General features: G+C 44.4%; 1 long non-coding RNA gene across 1 annotated transcript in view; it reads right to left on the minus strand.

Moving 5' to 3' along the window:
* Positions 1 to 13598, minus strand: part of LOC130849731 (uncharacterized) — a 161202-nt gene that overhangs the window by 53801 nt on the left and 93803 nt on the right. Inside the window, exon 3 of the long non-coding RNA XR_009052789.1 lies at positions 1584 to 1709. This is a non-coding gene — a long non-coding RNA (uncharacterized LOC130849731). The remainder of the gene's footprint in view (positions 1 to 1583; positions 1710 to 13598) is intronic.

The raw sequence follows: 13598 nt of genomic DNA on the forward strand, positions 1-13598 counted from the left end.
GGCAGTGCTCAGGGTCGTGTTGCCCCCAGGACTTGTGGAAAAGAGAGAGTTTATTCCCTGAGGGTCCCTGCTGGTCCAAGCACTGCAGTTAGGGGCTGACCCTTCAGGGAGGGCTAGGGCCCTAGTCAAGGCCAGAGCAGGAGGTGGTTCTAGAAGCAGAAATGAAAGTTACAGAATTATGCTCAACAACTAAAAATATCATCAAGCACCAGTTCTGTGCCAGGCACCGTTGCTAAGAGACCTCACAAGCACGATTTCATTTAACTCTCACAGCAGGCCTGTGGGGCCAGTTTGATCACGAGAGAACTGAGGCCCAAAGAGATGCGGAGGGTGCCCAAGAGCAGCCCATGGGTAATTGGAACTGGGGTTTGAGGTCAGGGCTTCTTAGAGAAGGGAGGAGGCTGGAGAGTGAGGAGAGAAAAAGTAGTGGGCTGCTACGTGGGTAGGTCAGGGACTGCTGTGTTGGTTTCTGATGGCTGCTGTAACAAATTGCCACAAACATAGTGGCTAAAACAATGCAAATGTATTATCTTACAGTTCTGGAGGTCAGAAGTCCAAATGGGTCTCACTGGGCTAAAATCAAGGTGGTGGCTGGGTTGTGTTCCTTCTGGAAGCTTTAGGGGAGTTTACATTCCCTTGTCTTTTCTAGTTTATAAAGGTCACCTACATCTCTTGGCTTATGGCCTCCTCCTCCATTGCCAAAGCCAGCAGCATATAGCTTCCATTCTCTCTCTGGCTCTCATTTTCTGCCTCCTTCTTCCATATTGTAAGGACCCTTGTAATTAATTGCATCCACCCCTGATAATGGAAGATCACCTGCCCGTCTCAAGATCTTTAACTTCATCATATCTATGAAGTCCCTCTTGCCATGTAAGGCAACATATTCACAAGTTTTGGGGATTCGGACATGGACATCTTTAGAGGGGGCATTGTTCTGCTACCAAAACTTCCTTGGTTGGAGTTGGGGGTGGGGGTGCAGCTGGGCTGGTGAGCGAAGGGAAGCCATGGAAACAGATGTCCCTGAGGTTGTGCCACGGGATCAAGGGATGTTCCTCCCTGAGGGGCCTCTGATCAAAACTCCGAGGACAGTACATGTCATCTTCCAAGGGAGGGGTGATTCCTGCCCACTGAACCACACCAGGGGCCACACGGCAGGGCACAGTTCCTCTCAGGGGTGTCATCCAGGTCTGTGTCACTGGGGAGGAACAGAGAAGAGCTCAGACAGGGCAGGTGGAGTGGCCTGGTGGTTCATGTCCAGTCATATTTGACTAGTGTGAACTTTTGACCTAGAAGTTTCATTCAGCTGAGTTTTTCCTACAAATAGACTCACCCATGTGTGAAATGACATGTACAAACTTAATTACTGCAAGATTATTTGTAAACTGGGAACAACCTAAATGTCCATCAATGAGGGACTATTTTGGTGGTTTAAGATTCCATACAACGGCATAAAAAAGGTGAAGATGCTCTTTACCCGCCGTCAAGAAAAAAATCTCTCAGACGAAAGTAAGGTACTTGATAGTGCATGCTACAATTAGTGCAAAAATAGGCAAGGGGAAAACATAAATACACATGGTACTTACATGTCACAAAACATCTTACATGGCGAGAGGGACTTCAAAGATACGATGAAGTTAAGGATCTTGAGATGGGGAGGTGATACAGGGAACTGGTAGCATTGGCTGCCTCCAGGGAGGAAAAGTGGGTGCCTAAGAGATAAGGCGGAAGGGAAATTTTATGATTTACTCATTTGCCCTTTAAAAATTTTAAACCATATGAGTGTGTTACCCATCGATAAACAAAAAATTAAGACATTATTTAAAAAATCCTATGCAATCACTTGCTCACAGAATTACTTGATAGTCTGAGTTGGAAAAAACTTCAGCTATTTGACCCAAGCTGATGTTCCTGGGCCCTCCTTTAAGGGCCAGGATGAGCACAATACCCAAGCCACCTCCTGTCACCATCCCTTCCTCCTGCATCCAGCAACAGCCAGGGTGAGCGTGTGCTGGTTTCCCAGTATGCTTTGCGAGCTTTCCTCCAGACCTCTGCACACAACGGTTCCCCTATCTAGAGTACCCTTCCTCCCCCTTCTTGCACCCCTTCCAGCAACAACATCTGTGTTCCTCCTCTTCCGGAGCACACAGCTGGACATTTCCCAGCAGCCAGTGCAGCTGGCTGAGTTCAGACCAACGGAATATGACTGAAGTATGTTGCTATGTTCAGGCTCAGCCTATTAAAACCTCCCCTCACTTCCGCACTTAATCTTTGGAGACTCCGAAGACCTAGAGGAGAGTCCATAAGGAAACTGAGACCCTGAATGACTGCGGAGCAGAGTCCTACCAAGCTTTTAGATGGTGAGAGGAGCAGGAAACAGACGTGTCTTAGCTTAAACCACTGAGATTTGGGGTTGTTACAGTAATCGGTCTACCTTGACTAATATTCGAAATAACTCTGATTCATTCTTCAGGTGTTGGCTTAAATGTTACTTTGTCTTTTGGGCTGACCTCCTGTTTGCCCTGTGTGCCTGGAGATGGGACAGAAAGGCCACACACAACGCTGGGCTGTGTGTGGGGCTTGGTCTGGATAAAAGCCAGAGGACAGCAGAGAAGCATTCACACTGAGTATCACACTTGGCTGTAATATCTTGGGGCCTATGGCCAAGCAAGTTTAACTGGTATTTGCAGCAAGAGGGATTTAGGGTTCCCCCCAAAAAAGACCATGAGTCCGGTGACTGTGGCTGAACCAGTCTACCAGTTTCCTTTCCCAAGAGATCAGCAACATCCTTTCTGGTATGGTTATGAAGGCCACCTCGATTCCGCAAGAATGGGCTTTTCTTGAGGCCTGTTTTATGTTGATGGCTATAATTCATCAATCATTACTTGACTTATTTGTTCACCTAACTTTTTTTGAGCTCTTTTTCTGCGACAGACCCTGGGCTGGGCACTGAGGTTACAGAGAATAACACCCACCTGCTGCGCTCATGGGGCTAATAGTCTAAATGGGGGACCAGGCCCAATTATAATGCTGTGGGCTCAGGGCTAAGATGGGATGGGGATCTTTCTACATGGGGCTGTGGAGCCTGTAAGAGGGGCCCTAAAATTTAGCTGAGGGACCTGATCCACAACCTTCAGGAAGAGTAGGAGTTAGCCTGGAGAGGAGGAGGGAGGAGGGAACAGCATTTGGAAAGATGGAAAAGTGAAGGAAGGTAGAATGTTTGGTGGACTAACTTTACCTAAGGTTAAGCCTGCAAATACTAACAACAAAGCCTGCAAACCCTAACCCAACCTAAGAATATCGCACATTCCCTGACCTCCTGCTGTGTGCCAGGCATTGAGCCAGCCATTGGTTAATCTTCCAAAGAACTCTAAGAAGCAAGCGCTAAAGGTCTCTCTACTTTATATGTGCGTGAATGCTATGGACTGAATCGTGTCCCCTCTAAATTCATATGTTCAAGACCTAAACCTCCACTTGACTGTATTGGGAGACAGGGCTTTTGGGAGGTAATTAAGCGTAAACGAGCTCAAAAGGTGGGATTTTAATCCAATGGGACTAGTAGCCTTATAAGAAGAAGAAGAGAAAGCTCTCTCCAGCTTTCCATGTGCAGCCACCAAGAAGAGGTTATGTGAGGACACAATGAGAAAGCAGCCATCTGCAAGCCAGGAAGAGAGCTCTAGCAGAAGCTGAACCCTGCTGCACCTTGATCTTGAAATTTCCAGCCTCCAGAGCTGCGAGAAAATATATTTGTATTGTGTGTACCACCCAGTCTGTGGTATCTGTTATGGCAGCCTGAGCTAATTCAATTAGCATTATTTTTTTTTCATGACCATCATCAAAATTCTTGGTTTAATAGACTTTCTTTTCCTTCCACTTTTATTGGGATATAATCGACATATAGCACTAAATAAGATAAAGGTGCACAGCACAATGATTTGACTTACATATGTCATGAAGTGATTACCGCAATAAGTTTAGTGGACATCCATCAACTCATATAGATACAAAATTTAACAAGTAGAAAAAAAATATTTTTCCTTGTGATGAGAACCCTTAGGATTTACAACTTTCGTGTATAACATCCAGCAGTGTTAATTCTATTTATCATTTGTATATTACATCCCCAGTACTTATTAATCTTATCACTGGACGTTGGTACCTTCTGACTGCTTTCATCCATTCCCCCTCCCCTCACTCCCCACTTCTGGTAACCACAAATCTGATCTCTTTTTCTATGAGTTTGTTTGTTTGTTTTGAAGTATAATTGACATACCACACTATGTTCGTTCCTGTTAGTTTCTCTTATAGCAATTCGATCTTTCTATACATTTCAAAATGATCACCATAAGTCTAGTTACCGTCTGTCACGATAGAAAGATATTATATAATTATTGGCTCTATTCTCCATACTGTACATTTTATATCCGTGACTCATTTATTTTGCAACTGGAAATTTCTACCTCTTAGTCTCCCTCAGCTACATTTCTCTTTCCCCCACCCCTCCCTTCTGACAACCTGGTTTTTCCTGTATCTGTGACTCTTTTTCTGTTTTCTTATGTTTGTTCACTGTTTTGTTAGATTTCATATGTAAGTGAAAATCATACCACATTTGTCTTTCTCTGTCTGACATTTCACTTAGCATAATACTCTCTAGGTCTATCCATGTTGTCTCAAATGGCAAGATTTCATTCTTTTTTATGACTGAGTAATATTCTATTGGATATATGGACACACACACACACTTTATCCATTCATCTGCTGATGGACAGTTAGGTTGCTTCTATATCTTGGCTATTGAAAATAGTGCTGCAGTAAACATAGGAGTGCATATATGTTTTCTAAGTAATGTTTTCACTTTCTTCAAATAACTATGCAGAATGGAATTGCTGGATCATATGGTAGTTCTATTTTTAATTTTTTGAGGAAACTCCACACTGTATTCCATAGTGGCTGCACCAATTTACATTCCCACCAACAGTGCACAAGGGTTCCCTTTTCTCCATGTCCTCTCCAACACTTGTTATTTGTTGTCTTCTTGATAATAGTCATTCTGACAGGTGTGAGGTGATAGCTCACTGTGGTTTTGATTTGCGTTTCCCTGATGATTAGTGATGTTGAGCACCTTTTCCTATGCCCACTGGCTAACTGTATGTCTTCCTTGGGACAATGTCTATTCAGATGCTCTGCCCATTTTTTAATGGGCTTCTTCATTTTTTTGATATCAAGTTCTATGAGTTCTTTGTATATTTTAGATATTAATGCCTTATCAGACATATTGTTTGCAAATATCTTCTCCCTTTCAGTAAGCAGCCTTTTCACTTTATTGACAGTTTCCTCCACTGCGCAAAAATTTTTTAGTTTGTTGTAGTCTTTTCTGTTTATTTTTGCTTTTGTTTCCCTTGCCTGAGGAGACATATCCAAAAAAATATTGCTAAGATCGATGTCAAAGAGCTTAGGTACTGCCTACGTTTTCTTTTAGAAGTTTTACGATTTCAGGTCTTACATTTAAGTCTTTAATCCATTTTGAATTTATTTTTGTATATGGTGTGAGAAAGCAGATGACATGACACTTATACATAGAAAGTCCTAAAGACATCACCCCCAAATTATTAGAACTCATCAATGAATTTGGTAAAGTCACAGGATTCACAATTAATGTATAGAAAGCTTTTGCATTTCTATACACTAACAATGAGCTATCAGAAAGAGAAATTAAGAAAACAATCCCATTTACAATCACATCAAAAAGAATAAAATATTCAGGCATAAATCTAACTAAGGAGGTAAAAGACCTGTGTTTGGAAAACTGTGTAACACTGATGAAGGAAACTGAAGAAAACACAAACAGGTGGGAAGATATATTAGGTTCATAGATTGGAAGAATTAATATTGTTAAACTGACCATAGGTCCCAAGACAATCTACAGATTTGATACAATTCCTGTCAAAATACCAAAACATTTTTCACAGAACTAGGACAAGTAATTTGTATGGAAACACAAAAGACCCCAAATAGCCAAAACAATCTTGAGAAAGAAGAACAAAGCTGGAGGTGTTACACTCCCTAATTTCAAACTATATTCCAAAGCCACAGAAATCAAAATAGTATGGTACTGGCACAAAAAAAGACAAATAGAGCAGTGAAACAGAATAGAGAGCGCAGAAACAAACCCACACTTATATGGGCAATTAATCTACAACAAAGGAGGCAAAAATACACAGTGGAGTAAAGACAGCTTCGTTAATAAAGGATGTTTGGAAAACTGGGCAGCTACAGGCAAAAGAAACAAACTGGACTAGTAGACTTTCTTGACCACCCAACATTCATCTTGCTCCTGCCCTGCTCCAGGAGTAGCTGATTCAGGTATCCATTCAATTGTTTGTCTGACTCTGACCTCCCACCTGCAACTCAAGATGTATCTGATTTGGTCAATGTCCTTCTAACCCCTGCCACAGTGATTTGATCAGCCTCTTTTTTGGTCTTTTCTTGGTTCCTCCTCATTTCCCAATCTCTGCACATTGGAGAACTCAGGACTCAGTCTTTGCCTCTCTTTCATTCTCTAGCTACACTTCCTACCCAGGTGACCACAGCCAAATTCATGGGTTTAAGTTCCATTTCAGTGGTTCTTAACCCTGGCTTCACAATGGAATTACTAGGGAGCCTTTAAAATTCTCAGTGTCTGGCTATGCCCCACCAGTTACAGCAGACTCTGAGGACTCAGTGTTATAGTTTTTAAAGCTCCCTACATGAATCCATCGAAGTTGGGTTGGAAATCAATGCTAAAGGCAGGAGATGGAGGAGGGGAACCAGTTAGAAGGCCCTGCAAGACCTGGAGATTATGGGGAGTTTGATGAGGGAGGCACTGGATGTGATAAGAAGTGGTTGGTGGATTCTGGATATATTTTGAAGGCAGAATGAACAGGATCTTTTAAAGAACTGGCGGTGTGATATGCAGCCAAAAGACAAGTCAAGGACAATGCCAAGGTTTTGATGTGAGGACTGGAAGGAGGGAAAATCCACTGACTAAGACAGAGGACACTACAGGCACAGTGAGTTTGGGGAGGGGTCAGGAATTCTACTGAGGTCAGGTTAAGTTAGGAGATGATTATTATGATTATTAGCATCCAAATGGAGACCCGGAGTTAGAAGTTGACTCAAATATGGACATCCAGGGAGAGTTTTAAGTCAGAGATAAGAATTTGGGAGTCCTCAGCAGATAGACCCATGGCTCTCAATCCCAGATGTACACGGGAATCATGTGGATTCTAGGGGAGCTTTTAAAGATCGTGATTCCCAGGCCCCATCTCCACTCAATTACGTCAGAACCTCTGGGGGAGGGACCTAGGCATCTGTACTTTTTAAAGCTCTCCAGGGGATTCCAATGTGCAGAGATTTGAAAACTTCTGTTTTAAACTTAGATCATGTCATTTCTCTGCTCAAATCCTCTATGGACTTCCTATTTTACTTAAAGTAGAAGCCAAAGCTCTCACCACAGGCCTCAAGGGCTATACGCCTGCTGTTCCCCTTACCTCCCTGACCTCACTCCTATGCCCTCCTCCTCGCTTTAGTCACTTGACTCCCTTGTTCCTCAAAAATATCAAGCACATTCCTACCTCAGGGCCTTTGCACAGGCTGTTTGCACTGCCTGGAATACTCTTCCCCCAGATGCCCTCATGGGTCACTCCTTCACCTTCTTTGGTCTCTGCATAGACTGCCCCCCTCCCCAAATTAATATTGCAATGTCTTCCACTTGTGTGCTCTATCTCCCTGCTCTGCTTTATTTTTCTCCGTATTTTTCTCTACTTATCACATCTCAAAATACCACGTTTTACTTGTTTCCTTGTTTCTGTCTCTATCCTGCTAGAATATAAGTCCATTTTTGGAACTTTGTTTTGTTCATTGCTATGTTGCATGTAGTAGGCTCTTAAACATTTGTTGAAAGGAGGAATAGGTTAATCCAGTCTTCAGCCAGTAAGAGCTATAGGAACTGATTTGGAAATGGGCATGTATTAACAAGAATGAAATAATGCCATTTGCAGCAACATGGATGGACCTAGAGGTTATCATACTAAGCAAAGTAAGTCAGAAAGAGAAAGACAAATACCATATGATATCACTTACACGTGGAATCTAAAATATGACATAAGTTAACATACCTACAAAACAAAAACAGACTCACAGATATAGAGAACAGATTTGTGGTTGCCAAGAGGTAGGGGTAGGGGAGGGAAGAATTGGGAGTTTGGGATTAGCAGATGCAAACTATTACAAAGAGAATGGATAAACAACAAGGTCCTACTGTAGAGCACAGGGAACTATATTCAATATCCTGTGATAAACCATAATGGAAAAGAATATGAAAAAGGATACATATACGTATATGAGTCACTTTGCTGTACAGCAGAAATTAACACAACACTGTAAATCAACTGTACCTCAATAAAATTTTTTAAAAAAGAAATGGGCATATGACCCAATTTGGACCAATGAAACGTGGGGGAGGTAGACTGGGGTCTTCCAGGATAGCCACAGGAAGAGATGGTGTGTGGATGTGAAGGCTGCAAGTGTCTTGCCATTGTCCCCATGTGTGGTGAGGGGATGCAGGTGGAGGCCAGGGTTACTGCACCAGTAGGGTGGAGTTGAAGGAAGGGTAGGTTCTAGGTTTGGACAATCTGCAAACCTGCCGTTTCCTTGTTTAAGCCAGTCTAAGTTTATTTTGTCTTTTTGTTTTGTTTTGTTTTTGTTCGCTTTTATTTTTAAGATTCCTAACTGTAAGAGAGGTAGTTGTGGTGTTTTTAAAACAAATTAAAACTGATTATTAGAGAAAGGCAAATCAAAACCAGAATGCACTATCACCTCACACCTGTCAGAATGGCTATCATCAAAAGGTCTACAAATGACAAATACTGGAAGGATGTGGAGAAAAGGGAAACCTCGAACACTGTTGGTGGGAATGTAAAATGGTGCAGACATGATGGAAAACAGTATGGAGGTTCCTCAAAAAATTAAAAATAGAACTACCTTATGATCCAGCAATTCCACTCCTGGGTACATATCAGAAAAAAAAAATGAAAACACTAATTCAGAAAGATTCATGCACCCAAATGTTTACAGCAGCACTACTCACAATAGCCAAGACATGGAAGCAATCTAAATGTCTATAGACAGATGAATGGATAAAGAAGATGTGGGGTGTGTGTGTATATATATATATATATATATATATATACACACACACACACACACACACACACACAATGGAATATTACTCAGCCATAAAAAAGAATAAAATAATTCCATTCGCAGCAACATGGATGGACCTAGAGAACATTAAGCTTACTGATATAATTCAGAGAAAGACAAATATTATATGATATCACTTATATGTGGAATCTAAAAAATAATACAAGTGAATGTATATATAAGACAGAAATAAACTCACAGACAAAGAAAACAAGCTTGTGGTCACCAAAGGGGAGAAGAAGGGGGGAGGGACAAATTTGGACTATGGGATTAACAGATACAAGCTAAAAAAACAAAACAGAAATTAAAAATAAATTTAAAAAAATTTTAAAAACAAATTAGTTTCCAAGCACAACCGAAATTTTTCTCAAGACATTTAAAGGCTTCATTGCTGGGCCCAAGACTCACTTTAGAACAGCAGGGCTGGAAGCTAAGAGGCCCAGGAGTGAGTCTCGGCCGTGCCATGAGTTAGCCAGTCTGCTTCCCATTCCGGGGCTCAGTTTCCCCATTTTCTAAGGCAAGAAGTCTGAGTGATCCTTATAGACCCTTCTCAGCTGGCAGAGTCCACACTTCTCTGGGATGACTGGGGTTTTGTTCCTTAGCCTCACATGGTAAGCAACTAGCCCATGATCACCAATTTGGCCCCTGGACCAAGGGAAACCAATGAAGGCATTCCTTGCTCTTCTCTGTGACACGTTACCCTGCTAATTTCATCCATGACATAACTGTAGCCCAGTTGTAGTGGTGGTGCAGGAACAGAGAAGGCGGGATGTCAGAGGGGGTCTCAACTCCCTCCAAAGTCTCAACTGAAGGGCCTGGGAGTGAGATTTCACATAAATTCACTCCCTCATTTAACGAGCACCTTCAGAGTGCCCTGTGGGTGGGTCAGGCCCTCAGCAGGTGCTAGAGCTACAGGCTGCTGATGTGAGTGTCCTTAGCACCTACCCTGTGTCAGCACTTATACAAGCGTTATCCCCCCAGGGCCACTACCATTTTGGTCTGTTTTGGACTGAAGAAAACAGGGGCTCAGAGAGGGTAAGAAACATGCTCTGAGTCTCAAAGAGCAAGAAAGCGCCACAGCCAAGATTTGCTCCCAGGTTGTCGGTTCCTGACTCCTGAGCTGCGCTTTTAAGTTCTTCACAACCACACTTGGCATGGGGATCAGATCCCATCTGTCCATTCACTGGACATGGGCGTGCATACTTCTGGGTTATCTACTCTGTGCCTAGTCCTGTCCTGGAAGCTGGGGTTCAGCCTAGGATCAGACCCTCTAGAGCCCACGGAGGTCTCAAAACAGTCTAGTTAGTGAGATGGATCTGAGGAAACCCACAGTCTGTTGGCCTGGTACCAAGCATGGAGGCCTGTTCCTCCTCAAGCCCACAGAATCTGGCCCACTCATTCATTCACTCACTCACTCATCCATCACCTCATTCATTCATTCACCCAACTCCTATGCCCCATGCTGCACCAGAGCCTGTGCTAAGACCGCATATCATCTTGTACAGGAGAAATCCAATCATGACCTCACAGATGAGAGGGTCTAAAAGAAGAGAGGCAGACAACAACACAGGAGCAGATGAAATGGTTCTGGTGGGGATGAGTGCTGTGAAGACAATAAAACTGGATGAGGAATTAAAGTGGCTGAAGGGCTGGTGAGGGTGACCAGGGAAGGCTCCTAGGGAGATGACTTTTACAAGGTAGTCAGAAAACTGAGAAAGGGCCAGCCAGGGAGTAGCAAATGCAAAGCCTTCAGACCTGGGGAGAAGAGTGGTGTAAGGGGTGTCTGAGAGCCTGTTTGGACTGGGAGGCAAGTATCTCCCATGAGGCCCTGGGGCATGGTCAGGCCCAGACCTACATGGCCCATATCTACAATGAGGGGTTTGAAGTTTTCTCCAGGAGCCAGTGGCATCTCCCTACCCAGGAGCCTCTCTTGGAAACATTCCAGCTCACAGACAGCTGTGGCTATAGTCAAGGTCCTTCTTCCCCAGGTGGGGCCAGGCCTATGTCACCAATCCCTGCTATCACGGGTCGAGGAGCGTGGCCTTCCTCAGAGGATAGGGCCGTGGGGAATGCATCCTCAGCTGGGTCTCCACGTTCCTCAGATCATGTATCTCTTCTCCCGGCTCCGGGGCTGGGGGCCTGATGAAGCCATCTGTGCTATAGCAAAGAAAGGCTAAGAGGCTGGTCTGAGGTCATCCAGCGGGTCCTTGGGGCAGGTGAGTCTAGAATTCAGCCTCTTCTCCAGTTTCTGGCCATGATCCTCCATCCTTGGTGGCCTCTGAGCAGAGTATGTGCATTCTTCTGTTCCTGAACAGTTAGCCCAGCCTGGGCTTGAGCGAAATGTGGTGGAAGGGGAAGGTTGTCTCTGTGTTTTCTTTTATTAATGTCTAATGTTCCCTTTTCTGTAATCACCGACCCATTCATTTATTTGTCCCATGCACTCATTTATTCAACTGATTAAAGAATTACAAAGCACCCACTCTGTGAATTACCGGGACAAGTAGAGACTCTGTCTTCCAAGAGCTCACAGCCGAGTCAAGCGATCAGGGCAAGGCAGAAGGCAGAAAAGATGAGAGAGACGATTACAGATAGTCAACATATAACGTGACAGGATCATATAAAATGCATAAGCAAATTACTGTTGGAGTACTGAGGAAAAAGTAACTAACTGCTTGGGGAGTCAGGGAAGGCTTCACAGAGGAGGTGACATTTGAGCTGGGCCTTGGAGGATCAATAGAAGTTTGCTAAGCAAGTCACATAGGAGATTGTTGAACTAGGCAGAGAGGCCCGCATGTGCAAAACATAGCAACATGGAAGGCCTATTTAAGGCAGAAACAGGATGGGGCCAGGCTAAAGAAAACAACAATAGCTATCACTCATTGTTTGGAGTGATGTATGTCCATGTGTTTGCATCCATTTAATTTTCACAACAAGCTGCAGAAGTCTCATCTTATGGATGAGGAATTTGAGACTCAGGACAGTGAAGTCACTTGCCAAAGATCACACAGCTGATAAGAGGTAGAGCCAGGATTCAGATCAGGTCTGCCTGACTCTGGTACCCTCTACTCCTCTGTCTCAGGCTGAGATGTCAGGATAAGGACATCACGGAACCTTAACTTGTTCCAGAATCTGCAGTGAGGTAGTCTGCAGCTTGGTAAAGGACATTTCAGAGTTACCTCCTAGGACACTTTTCCTCATTCTCCCTGTTAGGACTGAAGTCTTGGGCCCTGGCAGGCAGGAGCTTCCTCAGGAATCTCTCTCTCCATCCATCCATGCCATGCAGGCGTTGTCTCAGCAACCCCGAGGTAAGGAGGGCCATGGGGAGAAGTGACATGGCTTCATCTCCAATGCAGTCCCTGTGCCCAGGGCTGAAGTCTTATCAACAAGCAAGGGGCTCCTGCGGAGCCGGGGAGCTGGGGGCACATTCTCCAAAGCCTGGCAGCAGACTAATTACGGGCCGGCTCTGTGATGAGAGGAGTGCAGGCTGGACGGCAAGGAGTGGCCTAGGGTGGTGGTGGGGGGCAGTGTCCGGGCCTGCAGGAGCGCTCCAGTGGGCCACCAGCTCAGCGTCTAGCTGGCTCCAGACCATACGTGTGCTGGTCCTGCTGAGGATGGAGGAAAGGTGGGGAAGAGAACTGTGATGAATACTGGCCATGGGCCACATACTAAGCTGCGACTTTTACCTCCACTTTCTCACGGAATCCCCCAACTGCCTAGAGAAACAGGTGAAATTTACTTAGTTTTACAGGGGAGAAGATGAAGCCTTCCAGAAGTGAAGCAAATTGCTCAGACACTGAAGAATGGTAGAACGAGGATTCAGAATTAGGTCTGGGTGAACCGAAAGCCTGGTTTCTTCTAAGGAGGAAATGAAGGAAGAGGCAGGTCCATCCGGGAGCTGAGAAACTGCGAGGAACAGGGGGGCACAGTGGAAAAACAAAATGTGGAGACAAGGTTGGCTGTGGGCCAGCTGGGGAGCCCCCAGGTGCATGTGGGACAGGAGCCCAGGGCAGTCTTTGGATGCAGAAGCACAGGGTGACATCACAAGGCTGTTCGGTTACAAACTGGGGGCTCTTGTATTTTGCTTTTCTTTCCTTGATGTCTTCCCTTGCTTTTCTTTGGGGTATAAATCCCTAGGAAAGCAAATCTCTCCTCAATCCCTGAACAAGGCTGCACCTGAGATCACCTCCCCACTGACAGTCCTCAGAAAACTCCTCCTGCATGTGTCTTCCTCCTTGGAAGGTCCAGGTGGTTCTTTAGGAAGACAGCCATGCTTTTCCCTGGGGCCTTGGGGCGTGTTTAGAAGAGATTTCAGTCGTCAGTGGCTTGGCTACATCTGCGTGGGCCAGGCAGCTATGACT

Source organism: Hippopotamus amphibius, chromosome 1 (genome assembly GCF_030028045.1).
Source record: "Hippopotamus amphibius kiboko isolate mHipAmp2 chromosome 1, mHipAmp2.hap2, whole genome shotgun sequence".
Lineage (NCBI taxonomy): Eukaryota > Metazoa > Chordata > Mammalia > Artiodactyla > Hippopotamidae > Hippopotamus > Hippopotamus amphibius.